The sequence below is a fragment of the Haliotis rubra genome, unplaced genomic scaffold (genome assembly GCF_003918875.1).
Source record: "Haliotis rubra isolate DU_JTF1 unplaced genomic scaffold, ASM391887v1 Scf594, whole genome shotgun sequence".
In the NCBI taxonomy this organism is placed as follows: Eukaryota; Metazoa; Mollusca; class Gastropoda; order Lepetellida; family Haliotidae; genus Haliotis; species Haliotis rubra.
In genome coordinates this window covers 487,461-510,740 of record NW_025767295.1, presented here as the reverse complement: position 1 = coordinate 510,740, position 23,280 = coordinate 487,461, and the positions used below count along the sequence as shown (strand labels likewise).

At 38.8% G+C, this 23,280-nt stretch overlaps 1 protein-coding gene across 5 annotated transcripts in view; it reads right to left on the bottom strand.

The window, feature by feature from the left end:
• The window catches only part of LOC124255131 (polypeptide N-acetylgalactosaminyltransferase 5-like), a 392,350-nt gene that overhangs the window by 121,693 nt on the left and 247,377 nt on the right, over window positions 1-23,280 (bottom strand). Inside the window, exon 1 of one of the 5 annotated variants that reach the window (XM_046688971.1) lies at window positions 16,209-16,230. The exons of 3 other annotated variants lie outside the window; for them this stretch is intronic. The gene's annotated coding sequence lies outside the window, so the exon portion shown is untranslated. Of the gene's footprint in view, window positions 1-10,631; window positions 11,051-16,208; window positions 16,231-23,280 lie in introns of those variants that run through there. One more of the 5 variants, XM_046688969.1, reaches the window with a different exon arrangement.

Below are 23,280 nucleotides of genomic sequence, written 5' to 3'. Positions count from 1 at the left end.
CGCTAAGAGCACTTTGTGTAAGTGGGCCCATGGGATATTGTTAAGATGAAATTGCATCACAATGCTTTGTATTCCATTGTGATGTCATAATGACATCAAATGACATCACTAATCTTTCTGGTACTGATGAAAAGAACAATTTTTTAGATTTCTTGATGGCAATTGTTCTTAACCAATTATTTTAAAATATTAAATTAACAAAGAAATATTTAACACTTTTTAAATTATAATTATGAAATTAAATATCATTTGAAAGAAGCTTCATTCTACCACTGTCTCTTTGTATAAATCACAGCTAAAGACATACTTGTTTGATCAGGACTTCAAGTTCCAGCAAGGAATTTCTCTGCTAGTGCAGAGCCTGAACACAGTCAGTTGTTGCACTTTTTAAACTCAAAACAATGGTTTTAACTGTTGACAAAGAGAAAAAGATGCCAGAACCTGTCAAATTGATGTTAAATAGATTTTCACCTTTGTGTCTTCAAAGCTCAAACATATCGAGATTCTTTGATGAAAGTAAAAACGGTCTCAGAAACATTTGGGTATTTGCATCTTCTATCAACTTGTCTTGATACAATTGATCTCAGGAGACATGGAGATATTCTGAGTTAATGTCTTTGATTCTGTTGTAAGCTGGTTTGAACATCATTACTAATGAATACTATTTCAGCCATTAAACAGAATGTCTGCTTGCTGAATAAGACATGCATAAAGTGACACATATCTTTACTTAGTGTGCATACGTGCTTGTGTGCTTGCGAGCTTGCGTGTTGTTTACCGTCACGTCATGCCCCACTCAGCAATATTCCAGCTTTATGGCAGCTGTCTGTAACTAATCGCATCTGGACCAGACATTCCAGTGATCAACATCATTAGCACTGATCTATGCAATTGTGATACGTTGACATGTTTCAGCAAGCCTGACCACCAAATCCTGTTATCACCTTTAATGATAAACATGGGTTCTTGAAGACCAATTCTAACCTGGATCTTCACAGGTCTCAAACAGATCTAGGTTTACAAATCTGTTAAAGCCTGAGCAATGGGCGGTGCAAACCGATAATCCCAATCAGACAAATTTGGGATTCAAACCCAGACTAATAGACAAAACTCACTGCAGCACCACTGCACAAGTCATGACACCAGGTGTTCATTACATGTGGAACAAGTCCGATCTTCTAGAAAAACCTGCCTCAATAAACACTGAAATAAACCCTCCTAAGTCCATTTGATAGAAAGCAGACGTGGAAACAAGCCAGTCTCAGCCCCCATGGCTGCTAAAGCTGTATTAAAGAACAAGGTCTGCATCAGAATTCTTCATTAGCGTCTATGGCTTACAATGATCCCAGCCAGATGTTCCCTCGGCAAGTTTCACACTCAAATGCATCAAGACCATCAACCATTTCCATAGGTCCCCAAAAGTGCCCGTCCATTTATTGCCTGATAAACCCTGGCTTTGTCTCTGTATAACCTTTGTGTTTCACCATACAACTTAATCACGTCTTGATAGAATTAAACCTCTAAATGAACTTCCTGTGCAGGAAAATGGCTACTTTCTGCGTTCAACCTGACTCCAATGAAAGCTGGGGTCTGCTGGTCTGTGATCTACGGCGCCACAATGGACAGTGATGAACTGAGTTATGGTGGCAATGGGTAGGAGTCCAGTACCTACTGTGTATGGCTTTCATCTCACTGCTAATCAGCAGTCATGTCATCCTAGACTTCTTGGCCCTATCTTTTTTTTTATTAAATGAAATGGAATTTCATAAAAACCTGGGGCCATGGGTAGCCTTGTGGTTAAGGCCTTCACTCTTCACGCCGAAGGCCTGGATTTAATTCCCACAAGGGGAAAATGTATTAAGCCCATTTCTGGTGTCCCCATCGTGATATTACTGGAATATTGCTAAAAGCAGTAAAAATCCAATTCACTCACTCACAATTAAAGCCTAGACTTTTTCTAGACTTGCACAAGTCTCTAGGTTAATAATTATTAGTTTAAATTAGATTTCTAAAAATTATGAATAAAAAGAACATATTGTCCCTCAAACAGACTGGCGTTCTTAGTCCGCTTATCTTGACTTGCATCTTTAAATGATAGAAATACTATATATCCATTGGCGTGGAGCAAGTGAGTGAGGTTTCACACTACTTTTAGCAATATTCCAGCAGTATCACAGCGGGGAACACCTGAAATATGCTTCCCACATTGTACCCAATCAAACAAATCATCAAATTTGTTAAAAACAGACTATTCAATAACTTCATGGCAAGTAACATCTAAAATGGAGTGTGTACAGAAGAGACTCCATCACAAATATAAACATGGCCGAAGGCAACCTGGCCAAATGAAAATCTGACTTTACCCTAAAACATACAAACATTACAAGTGTGAACTAGTTTCAATGCAAGTATTACCACAAGTCAAAACTATTTGTAACACAACTACTGCCGCTTCCTGTATCCTGAATATATCATTTCCCATGGCAGCCAAACTCAGACTGATTGCTACACATCTGCAGCAAAATCGGTACAAGTTGGACACAATGTCTCATCTTCAAAACAAATTATGAATCCTTTCTCATGCAAATTGGCAATACGTACCTACAAAATGTACGCATATTCCTCCATCTTTTCTCCAGTGGCTATCCACACTTCACTATGGTGTTATCTAACTTTATAATACACAAACACGAGCCTGGCCTGATTATTAAGTATCTCCCATTGGGCCGAAGCTGCACACGGAATTTGCGAGTTATGTAAAATTGGTTTCCCTACCTGGTTTATCTCAACGCTAACTTGATTGTATTTAATGACCAGAGATTGATAAATGCTGGCAATCTTGGCCAAATCATCTGTTTCCTTTCCAGACAGAGTTATCTCCCTTCCCCCTTCATGAAAACACTTGACTTGAGTTACCACTTCCTTTACACTGTGGGTGAGGGTCCTCAAGCTGTCATTAATTATATCATGAAGCCATGTTATGATTTGTGACCTCTGTTCAGTCTGTTGCCTCTTCATTCATTCATTCATGAAATTTATGAAAACATGCACATACTGAAGAATAATGACAATTATTATGGATATACAACTTCTTTTATTCTGTGGAGGCGATGTTTCGACATAGGTTCTAATGTCGTTGTCAAGCAAGTGATGCACATACTGAAAAAAAATGAAAATATCTGTCTCTCTTTTGAATATTCACAGGTTATCAGCAACCACACATTGTATTGTTATACACACGTCTATAACACCTTACTGCTATGTGATATCACAGGCAATCAGTATCCATACATTATAATGTTGAAATAGACACACGTCTATAACACCTTACTGCTATGTGATATCACAGGCAATCAGTATCCATATATTATAGTGTTGAAATAGACACACGTCTGTAACACTTTACCGCTACACTGTGTGATATTACAGGCAATCAGTATCCATACATTATAGTGTTGAAATAGACACACGTCTGTAACACTTTACTGCTACACTGTGTGATATCACTGTTAATCAACATCTTACTGCTATACTAGCTTCACTATGGGATATCACAGGCAATCAATATCAGCTTCCATACATTGTCGCATTGAAATATACACATATTTATCATTATTGGCTTTTAACCAGCATTAGAACACACACACACTGGGAGCTCTCAGTAAGCCTTTGTAAACCCTGTTTGCTGATGTGTGAAATATTGTAAGAGACATTATCTCCTGTTAGGAGTGTCTACAGATCTTAATTCCCCTATATCGGATTCAGAGTCTGATGCAACCGAGATGCTAGCCCGTCATTGTCGAGTCGGCAATATCCATCACTCATTAGACTTACTGAAAACTGAAGTATGTTTCTTGATTATTGATGCTACTGAAAATTTTCAAATTAAATTGGAAAAATTGTAAAATTATTTCAAACATCTACTTGATCATAGCAACATTTTAAATGATACACATACTTAAAAATTTAGTGAGAATTTATAAACAGTGATTGAATATGGCGTATGACTCATCATCAGTTTTGAAGCTATTTGCGGTGATTTTGAGATGCCAGCTTTGCAATTTCATTAGAATGAGTGAGTAAGTGAGTATGGCAATATTCCAGCAATATCACTGCAGGGAACACCAGAAATGGGCTTCACACATTGTACCCAAGTGGGGAATAGAACCCGGGTCTTTGGCGTGACGAGAGAACACTTTAACCACTAGGCAACCCACCGACCCTCATTAGAATGAAGTATTTTAGAGATCATACATATAATTTACGGACTTAAATGTGTATAATCTCATGCTTTCTTTGTTCAACACTGAAAGCTTCAGTGAGTGAGTGAGTGAGTATGGTTTTACGCTGCTTTTAGCAATATTCCAGCAACATCACGGCAGGGGACACCAGAAATGGGCTTCACACACTGTACCCATATGGGGAATCGAACCCAGGTCTTCGGCATGATGAGCGAACTCTTTAACCATAAGGTTACCCCAACACCCCCTGAATAGCTCGAAAGCCCATACAGCGATCAACCAAGTGAGTGTGACCAATGAAGGTCAGGACGCTGAAATATATTTAATATAATATATTTATTTCATAATTAAAATTATTACTTGTTTGTTTCAATCTTCTGGTAAACTGGCTCTAAATGTTTCCTGTATGTTTGTATGAATGTCTACAAAATTGCCTCTGTTCCATAATGGAATGTTTTTGCTTTAAATACATCTAATCTTACCTTATTTTTAGTTACATATTTATTTGAATTCTACGGAAATGTACACAAAACAAGATTTTTAAGATTTAAATGAGAACACTTAAATTCTTCAAACCTCAGTACCTGTTGATGATGCCTACACTTAAGATAAGTGAGTTTGTTGTAAAGCCACGTGAAGCGATAATCCAACCACAGAATAATGGGGAAACCAAAGAAAACAAGACTTATGCGTGTAAAGTTAAAGCTTAACCCCAAGGCTAGTCTGTCATACAGACCCTGAAACAAATACATCCAAGAAAGCCCATGCAAGTCTAGAATGTGGCAAGTCCAGATTTACACACTTTCATGGTCTCTGAAAATGAAGAAAGTCTCTAGGATCCTTTTCATTACAGTGGAAGCTGTCTAAACCGGCACTTGTCGGGACTGAAGAAATAATCCGGTTTAGACAGCGGGCCAGATTGTAGAGCTGACACGGTTATCTCCGACTAGAAGTGGACCAGTTTTGTCACTCTCATATGCAATGCTGTATCCCAATAAAACATGTCAACTCACTAGTTACATGTACAACTATACCCATGCTGAACATATATTAAATTGTCTTTATCGGCAACCATGTAATCAACGCAGGATTAATTGATGAGAATACACATCCGGTTGACTCCTTGCCACGTGCCGGATTAGACAGTGCTGATTATTGTATAAACACATATTTGGTTAGCTCATTTCATGCCAAGATCCGGAATTGACAGCTGCCGGATTGCAGAGCTTTTAAATGATGATAAATGTACTAGCCATGGAGGGGACTGAAATTTTATGCGGGTGTGGACAACTTGCCGAATTGGACAGCTGCCGGTTTTGACAGCTTCCACTGTATATTTTATGATTATTTCATATGAACAGTATTTTTTTTGTAAAATATGTTCATTTCAGAGACTAGATGGTAGTCTACCCCTTGGCTATGACACCATCGTTCAACTATGAAACAGCTCAATTAGACCTAGCAACACAATCAGGTGGAGAGATAAACCCTGAATAATCTCCGCCTGCCCTGCAGTGATACAGAGCTGCTGCCACGCCGTACAAGACGCCCTGCCACGTATGTCAGATCTTTCAGCTGTAAATATTAGGGCTGCATCGTATTGACTATGAGGCGAATATGATAACTGTCATGAATATTAGGTGACGATTACGCATATTGAGTAAAAAATGCACAAACCAGCATTCGAAATAGCTTCCAAACTTTGCTATCCAGTTGGGATAGCTTTGCCTGATAGTTACTAGCCCATAAAATAATTCACTAGCCCGAAATTAGAATGTAGAAACTAAGCAAAAGATGACAAAAAAGGTAAAATATCATGAAAATAAGAAAAGATATGTCTGAATTGCTGAAATATATTCAAAAATGATCCCATGAAAATTCACATGTCAGTCTGGCCTGACTGTGTAGATTTACTGGCCTGACTGGATTTTTACTAGCCACGGCCCGTGTCTTTTTCATACCCTGGCACTAACAAGTCAGCAATTTATGTGTTATTCAGTACATTCAGTAACATAAAAAATGTTTATTTAAAGTTTTGACATCATTGACAGTTAATTTATCATGACAATAACCAGTGACCACAGTACTATCTAATTGAAAATATAAGAGTGTTGGCTATTATCCCTCCTGGACTGGATACATTCCATTTTGGATATCTTGTTCTAAATAACACCCTAACTCAAGTAGAAACACTCCTTTTGAAAATTCATAAATAATTGATTTTAGTGATCATGAATAATGAACAGAATAAATGAAATGATAAGGTCCGATTCACCGAATATGCGAGTAAATCAAAGGAGCCTCAGTAAATATGTGTCTAAATAATACAATGCCCAACAAAAACAACTTAGAACTTAAAAGGTAAATAATCTTGTCTAGTGATGTTTAATTGCAAATTTGACGTCTCTACTGACAAAGTCGTCTTCTGTTGTTTGTTCACGTGAAGTGATACGATGTTGTTTTCTTACCCCTGAAAAAAAGTTTGACGAAAGCGTAACCCATGGATAAGACGACCCCCTTCTACAGACTGCTTTTTTTGGTCCTCAAAATCGGCTTATAGACGGTCATATACGGTATGTGCCTTCAGTCCATGAACATTAGAAGCATGTCATTCATATAGTCATGATTTAGCTTAAATACTGCCGATGTGACTTCAAATATCAACTCACTCATTCATATGGTAAACTTATATATACTATTTAACGACTTCTAAATTACAATAATTTCAACCTGCAACCATAGCAACAAGTTTTTAAAAATTGAGAATCATTATATTAATAATTCACCTACCATCAGCAACTGAAAACCTTTTCGAAATGAAATGTGAAAAGTAGTTTTGTATTGACTGACCTTCGCCTCTAAGGTTGCCATCATTGGTGGACAGCTGGTTTTACAATATTGAGATCTTGGTGTAAGTCAGACTGTCATCTTGCTTTAAATACTTTCAAAAACACAAAACAAATTTTCTGAATATCGGAATCAGCAGTCATTTTTCTGTATGTTTCATTTTTGATGATTGTTTTATTAAATAGTGTTAAATGGTAAGTTTTTTAGTTGCATACATGTTCTGACCTCCACTTGTCCTTAACTCACCCTATCCTATTTTAACACTGCCCCCTGCCTGCCTCCTCCAAACCCTTCCCCAATAACAAATATAATAGTATAGACACTACAAAAGTGAGTGAGTGAGTGAGAGTGAGTTTGCCACTTTTAGCAATATTCCATTGCAGGGAACACCAGAAATGGGCTTCACACATTGTACTCATGTGGGGAATCGAACCCGGGTCTTTAGCATGAAGAGCAAACGCTTTAACCACTAGGCTACCCCACCGCTCCAAGATACCAAAGTGACACTGACAGTGATGATAAGAATGATAATGATTATGCTGTAGCTGAAACCAAGGTTGCTCCTGATGCTGCTGCTGCTGCTGCTGATGGTAATGCTGATACTTATAATACCAAACACTACTTGTGATGACAACAATAATTACAACATCCCCCCTCTGTGGAAAATGATTTCCACACATCCCACTTCCAGGTACCCATTATACAACTGGAGGGGTAGCCTTGTGGTTAAAGCGTTCACTCACCACACAGAAGAACCGGGTTTGATTCCCCACATGGGTACACTGTGTGAAGCCCATGTCTGGTGTCCCCCGCCGCGATATTGCGGAAATATTGCTAAAAGAGACGTAAAGACATACTCACTCACTCACTCACTCATACAACTGGAGAGACTAATATACTGCAAGTACAATACTACTGCAGCAAGTTGAAGACTTGAAACAAAATTGAAAACTGAAGGAGACATATACTTCCTTAACTTGTTTTGAACTGTATATAAAAAAACAGCCATAAATTTGGTCATCTTTTTACTTTCTTCATTGATTTTGGCAAGAATTGTTCCACGCGGCATGCCAGTCTTGTTCATACCGTGTTGCGACAGCTTGATTTAATATGAAAGATGAGCAAACATAGGATCATTCTTAAACATAATTAAATCTCTGGCTGACATTTATGATGAAATATTAGCATGAGCTCAATTAATCATCAATAGACAACCTGAACGTTGACCCCAAAATTTACTGAAAAAATTGAAATTGACAAGAAGACTTATCCTTCACATTTATCACGAGGGGAAAAAGAAGCATTTAGCTAAAAATGACAGACCTACAATGCTCTTTACACGAAGCTGACACAATTTAATGTTTATAGTGGCACAGGATAGTTAGTTCATGGGCTTCCCTGTTGGGTTCCGATATAATGCCTGCAGAATATTTCAGGGATGAACGGTTTAATTTCCTGGGGAGTTTGGGGGTTTGGTAGAAGGGTTTGAGAGAGAATACCATGCTGTCACTTCTTTAAGTTATTTAACGATATTTTTTGCATGATGAAATTAAAAAAATGTTAAGACATATTTTTAATGACATGCAGTGAATACTTTTAGGAAAAATGGTATTTGCATGGCAATTAATTATTTTTTTCAATAAAATTCATGCCTTATGTCTTGAAAATCTGTACATAAATATGACGATAAAACTGAGTACTATGTTAAACTTCAATATTTAAAACACAAATGGTCTCCTGAATTCTTAGGTAACAAAGTTGATAATAGCTTTTAGTTGCCAACCTGAAAATTATTTTTCAATGAAATTAACTATTTATGTTCTGAAAATGTCTACATGATTATGATGAAAGAACTGTGTACTATGTTTAGGTTTGACATTTTTTTTAAAATGGTCTCCTGAATTCTCAGGTAACAAAGTTCAGAATAGTTTTTACTTTGGAATTAGGATCATCAATCTTGTCATGGTGGTTTGAAAAGAAATGACAAACCAGTCTGACATTTTGAGAAAAAAATACCACCTGGTGATATTTTCACAAAAATATAAACCGACATTTTTCTTTATAAATGCCCAAAACAAGAAACCTTAAGACGAATCAAACTTGCATCAAAGATCTATTCCATTTCAAAGTGTCGGATGAGTCATCTAATAAGAACATCCCCCAAAGACAATGTGACAGCTAAACCCCGAAACAAACGTGGTTGAAATTGACACGACAGGCGTACATTGCATCACTATAGACGTTCCTGTAGCCTTGTGACACAGAAGGAAATCCACACTTTGAGATATGCTCTACAGGTCATGTGACCGACCGTGTGGATCACCGTTGTAGGTGATGTAGGGGGTTAGGACAGAGAGGATGCTGCCCCGAGGAGGATGAAACGGGTTCTGATGGATGAAGGGGGTTGGTGTCACATCATGGTTTGAGTCTAAGCCGGTGTTTTTTAAAAGAGATTTCAGATGAAAGAGAAAATGCGAAACATGTCAGCTGTTTGTGGGCTGGTGGTTACGTGTAATGTACAAGTACATTGTACTTCTAACGACACGCCGGTGGTTCTGTGGGTATTCAAGAGGGTTTTGTCCTTTTATAATTATTTGATGTGTCTGGATTTTATCTAATGATACACATGGGGCATGGAGTGATAGAAGTGGAAAGGATGAAAAAATAGTGATAGAGAAATAAATATGAATTGAAAGAGATAGTCAAAGATTGGTTGGTTTGTTGTTTAACGCCGCACTCAGCAATATTCCAGCTATATGGCAGCAGTCCGTAAATAATCAAGTCTGGACCAGACAATACAGTGATCAACATGGTGAGCACTGATCTATGCAGTTGGGATATGATGACATGTGTCAACCAAGTCAGCGAGCCTGACATCCGATCCCGTTAGTTGCCTCTTACGACAAGCATGGGTTACTGAAGATCAATTCTACCCTGGATGCTCACTGGGTCAGATAGTGAAAGAAGAGAAGGGCTGTAATGTTGAAAATAAATAGGGAATACTTGGGGAGGAGAGGGTGGGTTTTCCCGGGATCTTGGGTAAACAAGAATGCAACAGTATCGAGATAATGGGTGGGTGGGGCTAGTTTGGAGCACAGCATGGGGTGGGTGTGTCAAGATGGTGGTGTGTTTGGGGAGGATGGGGCACAGGAGGGAGGGGCAAACATGGTTTAGCATCGGGCACATGATGGAAGGTGGGTGGTGCAGACTGTGGGGGGTAGTGACTGGGCACAGCAGAGATAGATGTGGGTGAGTCTGGGTGTCTGAGATATAAACGACAGGTCTGACAATCTTACAATCTCACACAATCCTCCAAACATCAGGACAACGAGTACGTCAATTAATCAAATCATCACCAATTCACAACACCACAATCAGCAATAACCTCAGTGATAATCCCCAGAGTAAAAACCTATCCTCCATTCACAACAGATAATAAAATCACAATTCCAAATTTTTACATCCACATTCCACCGGCCCATGAAGTAAACGTCAATACATCCTAAAAATAAACCCATAAACAAGAAACAAAACAAACATTACCTCTAGAGAGTGACAGTCAGATGAATAACTCCATGTGGTAAACGCTCCTAACAGCTCCACTCTACCACTACACAATGAACCAGAAATCCATGCATGGTCACAATCCGTTATAACCCATCTCCTGAAGGCTGCAAGGCGTTATGTGATAAATCCACAGCGCCCCGGCTGTTATAAGCTATCTCCCCCAGGTAGGGACGTCGTTAAGAGCAATATCTACCAATACAAGTTGCTATCGTAACCTCGACGCCAGCTTGGCATAAGCACTACCCCTAGGTGATAGTGGTAAGGCCTTATCAGCTGGTATTGTTTTATCAAGCCGGGATCACACTCTCCATTACTCTCCAGGCATTTGCTAGCGGGGAGCTTTAAGTGGAAATGAACCTGAAAGTGAAATGCGCGAGTGAAATGTACCTATTAAGACCAACCAGCTGATCGCAATGTCATTTGATTCATGCTTGCCCCAAGGCAGTCATACTTCTAGACAACTGCAATAGAGATGTCAGGGTATCTCAGACAACAGCTAAATACTCTGCTTATAACATGCTTGGGATAAAATGCAGTTGTTGTTAATTTGGGGTTTATTAATTATTTACACAAAAACTGTAACATTATTCTTCAGACATTGATTTTTCTAACAAGAATCACAGTGGTTCATTGTCTGTAATGAAGAAATCAAGCATAGATAATTTTTTCATGTTTTTTTTTAATGCTTAAGGCCAGACCAATTTTATTTCTTGTTTTACGGATCCACCAATCATATTTTCTCAAGAATAAGAAATAAAATAGAAATTATTTTTCCCGCTCAAAAAATAAAATTCTCATGTTTTTATTGGCCAAACTAGTAAGCTCACAAAAAATATTTTTTGATTTTGTTTTGCCCCATATACACTTCATAAATTGCCAAAAACAAAATACTTTAGCATTTAAAAGGAAAATTATTTTGACTAGTGATTTTTATGTTTTTATTTTTTTCCCTCCTGACTTTAGGTTTTCTGATTACAAAAATCCGTAAAACAAGAAATATGATTGGTCTGGCCTTTAATCATGAATAAAAAATATTTCAGTGCAGAATCCGTTTTAAGTGAATCAAATGATTTCAACAAATTCTTCCATTGTGTGAGAAACTTTGTAGAAAACTGAACGTGTTTAACATAAACGATAACATAAATTGACAGTTTTAAAAACAGACTTTAAACTGCTGAGAAAACGAACTGTGATTTCCTAACCAATCAATTCTGACACTCGCAGTTATTAATTTTCAAATGTAAAATTTAACATCAGTGCCAGTTGTTTATAAGAACACATGAAAATAATTTTATTATAAATCTGTTGTCAGTATTGCAAATGTTTTGAATTTCAAATGCAACTCTTCTGGCTCCTAAAATGAAGGCCATGATGCGTCACGTTAACAGGCTATTGACGTGACGGACATGCAATGCTGAAACAGACATGCTATTGACGAGACGGACATTGCAGAAATAACCACGAGATAATGACACAACATACATAAAGCTGAAATGCACATGCAACACACACCCTGAAGGTCAACACTGTAATTACGATGCCATATCAACCATAATCTGAAATTATCAGCATCACTAATGGATCTAATTAGGCTGTATCGCACAGACTGGGCCAACAGTGATTTAAAGTCCGATTAGTTTCCATGACAATGAAGGACCACAGGGCTATGAAAAGCCCCTGAATACAATACGAAGAACAGTCCCTCGCAGCACGTGTCAAATTGGGGTATTTATGACAGTGTTAATGACAAAGTGACACAGGGCACCTAGTACTGCATACACACTGCAACTGAACACTTGACTTTCTAATGGCTCTTAATAACTTTTAATATATTTCAGAGCCAAAAATACAACCAAAGCATTCCCAAGAATTAAATTTAGGTGAGTGAGTTTAGTTTTATGCCGCTTTTAGCAATATTCCAGCAATATCATGGCAGGGGACACCAGAAATGGGCTTCACGCATTGTACCCATCTGGGGAATCGAACCTGGGTCTTCAGCGTGACAAGCGTATGCTTTAACCACAGCAGCTATTAAAGTTAAGGCCTTTTTAAGGGAACAGTAAAACACATATAACCCATGAGTAGTTGAAAAGACACCAGGTTGGTCAAATGGGGAACCAAACATCAGAGGCAAATAACTCCTAGCTACATTGAGGCACTGGGAGAGTTTTGTGATGGAGATCAATTAATTATGTTGCTTTTACAAGTATTTCAGGGTTTATGGGGGTAGCCCAGTGGTTAAAACGTTCACTCATCACAAACAGACAGACAGAAATATTTTATTAAAGTGTCACGTGATATGTTACAGGTAAAACAATATTTCATATGTCTAGATAACACATATCACCCAGCCATAACATTAGCTTACGAGACACTACTAAAATAATATAACTAAAAAAATGTACAATATACAATCTGGACGATCGTATTCATGACATACATAAAACAGTACATTGGTAAAATATATTAAGAATGTAACTGTCTTCTACGGAACATAGACCCAGGTTCGATTTCAAACATGGTTACAATGCATGAAACCAATTTCTGATGTCCCCCGCTGTGATATTCCTGGAATATTGCTAAACGCAGTGTAAACCTATACACACTCTCTCACTTTAAAGTATTCCAAGTGTCACATGATGCACGGTTACCACGACAATACATCCATTTTTTAAATGACCCATATTAAATTTCCAGCAAAAGATTAAGGTTCAATTTTCATATCGTATGGTTTACTAACTGCTGCTAAATGACAGTAATGAGAAATAAAAGAGCATACTTTGTGTAACTCAATACTTTAATTATCTTTTGGGCATAAGATTACAAGTATCTGCAGTTTTATATTGAAATTACCTACTGTTTCCTTATAAAATACACGTTTACTATTTATAAAGTTATATATACTGGTCAAAATAAGTTAGGGATATTGGTATTGTTATCATTGATATTTTATCAGTGTGTCAATGAATAAATAGATAATTATTCATAATTTCAAAATGTACATATATCCCTAACTATTTTTGTCCAGTATACATATGTATAACACTAAAAGTGTCTAGGATCACCCAGTTCTATCATATTACTATAGTTAATATGTCTTGCACTGACAGATTAACACTGATTTTTCCCTCTGCATTGACAGGAGTCTAACTATACATGTATTTGATAAAGTATTTTTTAAATGGCTAACATGTTGATTTTGGTCTGACTTTGGAAATGTATCTTTTAATATCTCAGATCAATCAAAAAGAAACTTTCAGACAAAAAACAAAAATTGAAACCATTCTTCTATTATTTCAACTGTAGTGTTTGGCTCCAGTCAGTCAAAGACATAAACCGAAGGTTTCCCTGTTTTTCGCAGTGGAATAGTCAGCGGCATGGCAATATTATATCAATCAATGTCATTGGTCGGAACCACGTGATAGGAACATACTTGAGACATGTTTATTTTAACGCCACTAGCAACACCTTGGGACCAGCTGATCACATGGTCTGGCAGCTGATCACATGATCCGGCAGCCGATGGCCTATTAGTGCCGAAGACTTCCGAGACAGATTACCTCTTCTCTTGTATAATTCACAGCCAGCATAATCTACAAGGAATATGTTACAATCTTCCATGTCAGTGTGGATGATTGTTATTGACAAACTTAGTCATCTTGGCTGTGCACGTGATACCGGAAATATGTTAAGGACCGTTGAATAAATTTAGGAATATATTCAGCTTGTCATATACTGTTTTCATGACTATGTTTGGCTGGCTGGTTGGTTTGTTGTTGAACGCCACACTCAACAATATTCCAATATGGCGGCTAATCACTATGTCGACATAATGGCTATTCATTTCCTCATGCATGGCGAAATAATATATTCTGGTTTGTGCTCCATGCATATTCGGAATTCAGCAGAATATATCTTGGTGTATATTTCAATGTATATTTCAATATTGCATATTTAAGTTCTGTGTACATTTCAGCAAATTGTCAGAACACATTTCCATTATCAGTGTTCATTTCATTTAAACACATTTCTGTGTTCATTTCACCAAATATGTCAGAACACATTTCCACATTATCAGTGTTCACTTCAGCAAATATTTCAGCACAGATTTAGTCATTTTACCTGGGTATCTTTTAGTTTAAAGTCACATTTTAATGTCAAAATTCTTCAATAGATGAATTTCCTTAATCCAAAGCTTAATCCTTACTCTAAGCGTCCCTCCTTTCTTCAGAGGGGTGGTGGGGTAGCCTAGTGGTTAAAGCATTCACTCAACATGCTGAAGGCCCAGGTTCGATTCCCCACATGGGTACAATGTGTGAAGCCCATTTCTGGTGTCCCTGGCTGTGATATTGCTGGAATATTGCTAAAAGTGGCGTAAAACCAAACTCACTCACTCTTTTCCTCCGAAAAACACCAGTTATAAAAGTCCCACTACCTTACCCCTACCCCCAACTGAACTAATCAATCTGACCACATCTATTTAACCCAGAAAGGGTCAAACGTATATCTTATAACAGAACTCAGTAACAACAAAACACAGAAATTTAAAAATCAATCGTGACATTATTCCTACCTAAATTAACAATTAGTCTTCTACAAAATTAAAATAAAATATAAAACACATTCTAAAATGTTTTAGTTTCAATTGACGCTAAGACACTATTTCCAACCCAGATCTTCACAGGTGGTTCTGACAGAAACAAAATAATTCTAAATTGAAAAGGGCCCTAGTGAGATTCTATCAGAATTATATATTCTAAGAAACATCAGAATTATGTATTTTCAGACACTAAGCATTTGTCTCCATCAATAGGAACAATAGATTAACTCTTTATCTAAAAAAATATGTAATTTTGATATAAACCAATACTTATTTAGATTGACAAGGAACCCTAGTGAGCTCTAAGATTTAGAGATTCCTGAACCAGAGTGAGTGAGTGAGTTTAGGTTTACGTCGCTTTTAGCAATATTCCAGCAACATCACGGCGGGGGACACCAGAAATGGGCTTCACACATTGTGCCCATGTGGGGAATCGAACCTCGGTCTTCGGTGTGACGAGCGGACGCCCTAACCACCAGTAGGCTACCCCCACCCACCCCTGAACTAGAGGAAATCTAGACTTGCTTCACTTAGGTAGCCCAGTGAGCTCTGAGATTCAAAACACGAACCTGACGAAATCTAGACTTGCTTCACTGAGAGGATATGCATTAGACTGACTGACTGACTGAGGTTGGTTTTACGCCGCTTTTAGCAATATTCCAGCAATATCACGGCGGGGGACACCAGAAATGGGCTTCACTCATTGTACCCATGTGGGGATTCGAACCCGGGTCTTCAGCGTGACGAGCCAATGCTTTAACCACTAGACCACCCCAACGCCCGGATATGCATTAGAGAAAGGGTGGTGCAGAATGGAAAATACTGTGGTTGAGGGACTGTGAGACAGACTATAGGAACAACTGCATCCACAACTGCATCTACAACTGCATCCACAACTGCATCTACAACTGCATCTACAACTACGGATGATGAGAACACAAAGATGTATTTACCTCCAGGATCAGCCAGTAAGTCAGCCACACAGAACCTACTAGGACAACACTCCACTCGAAGAAATAACACTCCATTGCATTGTATGACAACAACTTGTGACTAAGCCCTGAACTGTGGTTTGATAGCCTCAAGCTGTTATCTTTCTTGTTATCACAGATGCTTGAGGCTTGCTAGTGGCTAGAAGGAGACTAGAGGCCACTGATGTCAGTATCATCTACCCCTTGTCCCACATCCTCAAACACACTTAGTCTCTGAATATATATTATTTTGATAGTAACAAATAAACCCATTTAAATTGAAAAGGAGCCCCAGTGAGTTAAGTGATTCCTGAACCTGGGGAAATCTAGACTTGCTTCATTTAGGGCTTTAGCATTGCAGGGAGGGCAAGGACGTAGGGAAATAATGTGGTTCAGGGACTGTGAGACAGACTACATTGCAGGGAGGGCAAGGACGTAGGGAAATAATGTGGTTCAGGGACTGTGAGACAGACTACAATGCAGGGAGGGCAAGGACGTAGGGAAATAATGTGGTTCAGGGACTGTGAGACAGACTACAATGCAGGGAGGGCAAGGACGTAGGGAAATAATGTGGTTCAGGGACTGTGAGACAGACTACAATGCAGGGAGGGCAAGGTCGTAGGGAAATAATATGGTTCAGGGACTGTGAGACAGACTACAATTGCAGGGAGGGCAAGGGCGTAGGGAAATAATGTGGTTCAGGGACTGTGAGACAGACTACAATGCAGGGAGGGCAAGGACGTAGGGAAATAATGTGGTTCAGGGACTGTGAGACAGACTACAATGCAGGGAGGGCAAGGACATAGGGAAATAATGTGGTTCAGGGACTGTGAGACAGACTAAGACAACCTCATACAATAACCCCCACCCCCAACCCCACCCCATGTACACAAACATGGTATGATATGAGGCTTGTTAGAGGCTAGTAGGAGGCTAAAGGCCACCAATGTCAGTATCATCTATCCCTTGTTCCAAATCCTTACCACACACCCACCCCACCCCCACCCCACGCACACCCAACACCCCTCCATGTATACAAACATGTTGTGAAGGCAATGTTCTTGAAATGAAACCATCCACCTCTAGCACCTGTCTGTACACACACATTCTCCCAACTAGACTGACTCTTAGTCTCTGAATAAATATAATTTTGATGGAAACAAATAATTACTTGAAAAAGGGCCCTGTGGGATGGGAGATTCGAATCTGATGAAAATCTAGACTTGCTTCATTTAGAGCTTTAGTATTGCCAAGATGGATGGGTCGAAAGGAAATGTGCGGTTCAGGGACTGTCAGAGTGAGTGAGTGAGTTAATATTTAACGTCACATCGGCGATATATCAGCCATATCGCGACGAGACTGTCAGAGTGAGTGAGTGAGTGACTGAGTGAGTTTAGTTTATGCCGCACTATTCCAGCAATATGGCAGTGGTCTTTACCAGACAATCCAGTGATCAAGAACATGAGCATCGATCTACACAATTGGGATACGACGTGTCAACCAAGTCAGCGAGCCTGACCACCCGATCCCGTTAGTCACTTCTTAAGACAAGCATGGGTTACTGAAGATCAATTCTAACCCGGATCTTCACGGTTTTGGGGGACTGTGAGTCAGTCTCTCAACATGTGATCCTCGATAAACAATTTATATGCTCACAAACAATACTCTTACACCTCTTCAATGCCTATCCACCTCATGCTGTTATCTCACAACCCCGTACCAAGTGCCCTTATCTTAGTACCCAACTACCCCTCATTCTCCCCATTACAATCTTTGACCCTGATTACCCCCCTTACAATAGCTGCATGCCATAAAAACAAAACCTACCTCTCTTAGTTACATTAACAATTCTGCACCACGTCCTTATCTACCCTTTAGACAATCTTTGACCCTGATCTCCCACCCCCTGAGGGAAGTTGACGTGTGTCATAAATGGTAACTTTGTAATGTGAACAACGAATTGCGTGCTTTTGGATTTGGTGCTATGGCATCTTCTGCTTTTAAATAAGAATGTGATGAATGTATATGTTTTGAAACTAAAACTCATTAACACTTTGTACTTGAAATGAGGTGAGGTGAAATTGGGTTTAACGTTGTGCTTGAGAATATTTAGCTCATATGACGACGTGCATGCGTGTGTATGTGTATATGCGGCTACTTGTACTAAGCCAGACTTAAGATGGTTTAATAGTGCTAGCCCACTGAGATTCCATGCCGCAGTGACGCACGAATACCCCACTCAGACACATTATACTGACTCCGAGCCGACCAGTCCTTGTTGTACCCATTAATGCCGAGCACCAGACAGGGACCAACAAGTTCCATATTTTAACGTCTTTTGGTATGACGCGGTCGGGGATCGAACCCGCGACCTTCCGCTCTCCGGGCGGACGCTCTAACCACTACACCACGGAGGCGGTTTGTACTTGAAATGGTCATGAAAGCAGACTTGTTCTTGTCACTGTATGGCTGAAATAATGCTGATGTTACATAAAGCCCAACTCAACTCAAAGTTACATTAACAATTCTGCACCACGTCTTTATCTACCCTTTATACAATCTTTGGCCCTGATCTCCCACCTTCATACATCTATCTGAAGCATGCTGTTAAAACAACACCATAAACATCTCCTTGCCACATCCAAACATGGCTGCACCACAAGACTGCTTACAAATCATACATCCTGCCACATTTCAGATCACAGTAAACATGATGTCCAAAGATGTTGTGTTGTTTCATATTTTTTTAACATACCATGTAACATATTTTAAACACAACCACCACCATAGTCATCATCACCATGATAGTAATCATCAACATCATCATCATCATCATCATCATCATCATTTTGACCAACACCATCATCTTGGTAATCATCACCATGATGGTAATCATCATCATCATCATCATCATCATCATCATCATCATCATCATCATCATCACCATCATCACCACCATCATCATCACCACCATCATCACCACCATCATCATCATCATCATCATCACCACCATCATCATCACCATCACCATCATCACCATCACCATCATCATCATTTTGACCAACACCATCATCTTGGTCATCATCATTGTCATCATCACCATCATCATCACCACCATCATCTTGGTCATCATCATCATCATCATCATCATCATCATCATCATCATCATCATCATCATCATCATCATCACCATCATCTTGGTCATCATCATCATCATCATCATCATCATCATTGACCACCACCACCATCATCATCATCATCAAGATCCTTCTATGGTCTATTTTGATAAGCACAAATGTACAATCATATCGATGTATCAACATAACACTACCAAGACCCTCCTCCTCCTATGGTCTATTCTGATACATCCTGACTTCTCATAATATTATCCTCAACCACCTTTCCCACTCCCTAACTACTCCAAACAACTTCCCAACCCACCCATCAGCATGCTTCAAAAAACACGCCACTATCCCCCTCCCTCCCTACACCCTCCCCCTACTCGTACCCAGTACCACGGCTCCCCCAGGACAGAATTACCACCGTGTTCCCCTGGGATACGACAGTGACCGTAATTAACACGACTATCAAGGGAGCAGCATATCACCTCCACCTGCTATGTGACCTTACAAGAGTTAATTACTTCTACAGATGCTGACCATTAGCCCAAAGGGTTAAACAACATACCCAGAAACCTTTGACCCTGAGACAATGGATGTTATATAACTAAATAACAGGATGCAGCCTTAAGTTTTCAAAAATATTGCCCCTGGCTAAATAGATGGTAAGGTTGATGTTCTCAGATATCAATGTAATGACATGTAAGACGCTGCTATGGTCTTAAAATACATTTTTAAAATCAAATCATCACGATTTTCTCATCATTAATCTCTGGTGGCATTTCAATGAAGAAATCGGCGCATGATGGATGTTTCTGAAACTGTGAATGAATGAGTTCTATTTTATCAGTACTTCATATTTATCACATTGTTTTACCTGTACGATGTTTACAGGGCTTAATATAGATTCTACCATGACTTCAGTAAATACTGGATTGTGATTGGTTAATTAAAGTCATTTAGAGGTATATAATCACATTATATATCTTTGATTTTCCAACATAGTATGTATTTTTTTTTTAAATCTTAATATTGCAGTTATGGATCAATTGGAGATAAACACACTGTGCTGGAAAATCAGAGATATATTACGAAAATATTAGCGCTAATTTTGTTATTTCAAACCTCGCACTACGTGTTCGGTTTTAAATCAAATTTAGAGCTAACATAATTTTGTTATATACCTTTGATTTTCCAACACAGTATGTTTACAGTACAACCAGAAATTATTGAGAATTTAAGATTGTAATTTAAAAAAGAAATTCACTCATTACTCACGTATTAAATGTGAATATTAAGCAGAACATAACTCCAGATTCAAAGACAGGTGAACAGTTAGTATTTTGCCAAGTCACCATGGGCAGCAATGCAGGCTTCAATGCGGCGGGGCATACTACTGATCAAAAAAGTTAGAAAGTCGTGGTCCATGCTGTCCCAATATCGGACCACCTCTTCTTTCATTTCAGCAATATTTGTCAGATTTTTCTTATTGACACTTTCCCCTTCATAAGTCCCCAAACATTTTCTATTGGATTTAGGTCAGGGCTATAGCTTGGCCAATCTAATAATGTCATATTTTGGGTCTGAAACCAGGCCTGTGAATGCTTTAAACGATGTTTTGGGTCGTTGTCCTGCTGGAAAATCCAAAAATTTCCATAGAACACGTGAGCAGATGGAAGTAAATGTCCCTCGAGAATATCTGTGTACCGCTCACTGTTCATATTCCCTTCAAATACACAGAGGGGCGTTGCCCCTAATACAGATATGCCACCCCACACGTTAAATTTCGGACTGTACTTTGGGCGCTGAGACAAAGGTTTTTCAGGTTTGTTTGGTCCAGAATTTCAGTGTATTAGGAAACAGCCACACAGAACTTTCATCTGAGAAAATCACATTGTCCCAGTTAAAATTTCTATGCTGTAAGCATCAGTTCAACCTTTGTTACTTTTGTTCAGGTTTTATGATCGGTGATGGAATTCCTCGACTTTTCTGCCAACCCATTGCATGCAGCTCAGTTCTAATTGTCTCCTTACAGACAGCCACAGTTCCTCTATCAATCATATCCAGCCTTAAGTTTTCTAAACTCCTTTGTTTGTTTTTAGATACAAGAATACCAAGCCGCCTCCTGTCACCCACAGTCAATTTTCTGGGCCTACCTGCACCTCCCTGGTGCTCAATGCCATATCCATTTGCAATATTTTTCAAAACACGATAAACAGTGGACAAAGGGATGCCTGTTCTACTTGAAATCACTTTAGCTGATCTGATGTCCTTGTTATAATACTCTAAAATCAACTTCCTCTAAATCATCCATACTGAGGATCACTGAAAATGTCGTCTGCTAGCAAGTAAACAAAGGGTGATAACTCTTCACAAACTAATGAAAAAGGATTAACGGAGTTGTCTCTCTTGAATGAAACCAAGCACTTGATAGCTGTTGATACTAGAAATCCAATTAAACATATTCCTAAAATTCTCAGTCATTTCTGGTCATACTATATCTCCTAAGTATTGGATAATTTATGTGATACAGGTTAGAATTAGATGCCTAGTTTAAAACTAGATTCAACAAAATCTAGCTGTAATATCAGGAAGTCAGTGAGCATCCCTGTAATGAACATCTGTGCCATACTTTACTACAGTTGGTTGGTTGGTTTGAAGTTAAACGCCGCACTCAGCAATATTCCAGCTATATGGCGGTGGTCTGTAAAGAAATCGAGTCTGGACCAGACAATCCAGTGATCAACAGCATGAGCATCGATCTACACTTTACTACAGAGACACATCGCGAAAATACTGCCTCAACAGTACAATCAATAATTTAACTTCTCAAAAAATCCTGACCAGCTGATTCATATGGTTGCTTCTCACAACCGATCTACAAACATTCGCAGTGCTACGACATTCGTAAGCCTACGGTAAACTATAGAGTTACGACAGGTCGTAATATTACGAACACTTTGTGGATCGGGATCCTGAGGACCTCTTCTGATCTTGGATACCTACAGGGGTCAAAATACAAATCCTCTGTCATCTTTTGTATCAAAATTCTCTATCATAAAAATAATATTTTTCTTGCTTGATTCAATGTCCAAGGGCAGTGAGCTAGCTTAGTGGTTTAAGTATTTGCTGATCACAATAAAGGCCAGGGTTCAATACCCCTATTGGGTACAATGTGTAAATATTGATGAAATATTGCTGTAATGTTGCTTTAAGCAGTACACCAATGATCACAGCTTTTGTGAAAATCAAACCTTACAGTGTCTGATCCCAGTTTTCTCCATCTGCCAGTTGATCCCAATTTGAGTTAGCTCCAAACTGACCAATTTTAGTTATTTCCCAGTTGATCCCAATTTCAGTTAGCTATCAGTTGATCCCAGTTTTAGTAAGCTCCCAATATAGATCCCAGTTTCAGTTAGCTATCAGGTGATCCCAGTTTTAGTAAGCTCCCAATATAGATCCCAGTTTCAGTTAGCTATCAGGTGATCCCAGTTTTAGTAAGCTCCCAATATAGATCCCAGTTTCAGTTAGCTATCAGTTGATCCCAGTTTTAGTAAGCTCCCAATATAGATCCCAGTTTCAGTTAGCTATCAGGTGATCCCAGTTTTAGTAAGCTCCCAATATAGATCCAAGTTTCAGTTAGCTATCAGGTGATCCCAGTTTTAGTAAGCTCCCAATATAGATCCAAGTTTCAGTTAGCTATCAGGTGATCCCAGTTTTAGTAAGCTCCCAATATAGATCCCAGTTTCAGTTAGCTATCAGGTGATCCCAGTTTTAGTAAGCTCCCAATATAGATCCAAGTTTCAGTTAGCTATCAGGTGATCCCAGTTTTAGTAAGCTCCCAATATAGATCCCAGTTTCAGTTAGCTATCAGGTGATCCCAGTTTTAGTAAGCTCCCAATATAGATCCAAGTTTCAGTTAGCTATCAGGTGAT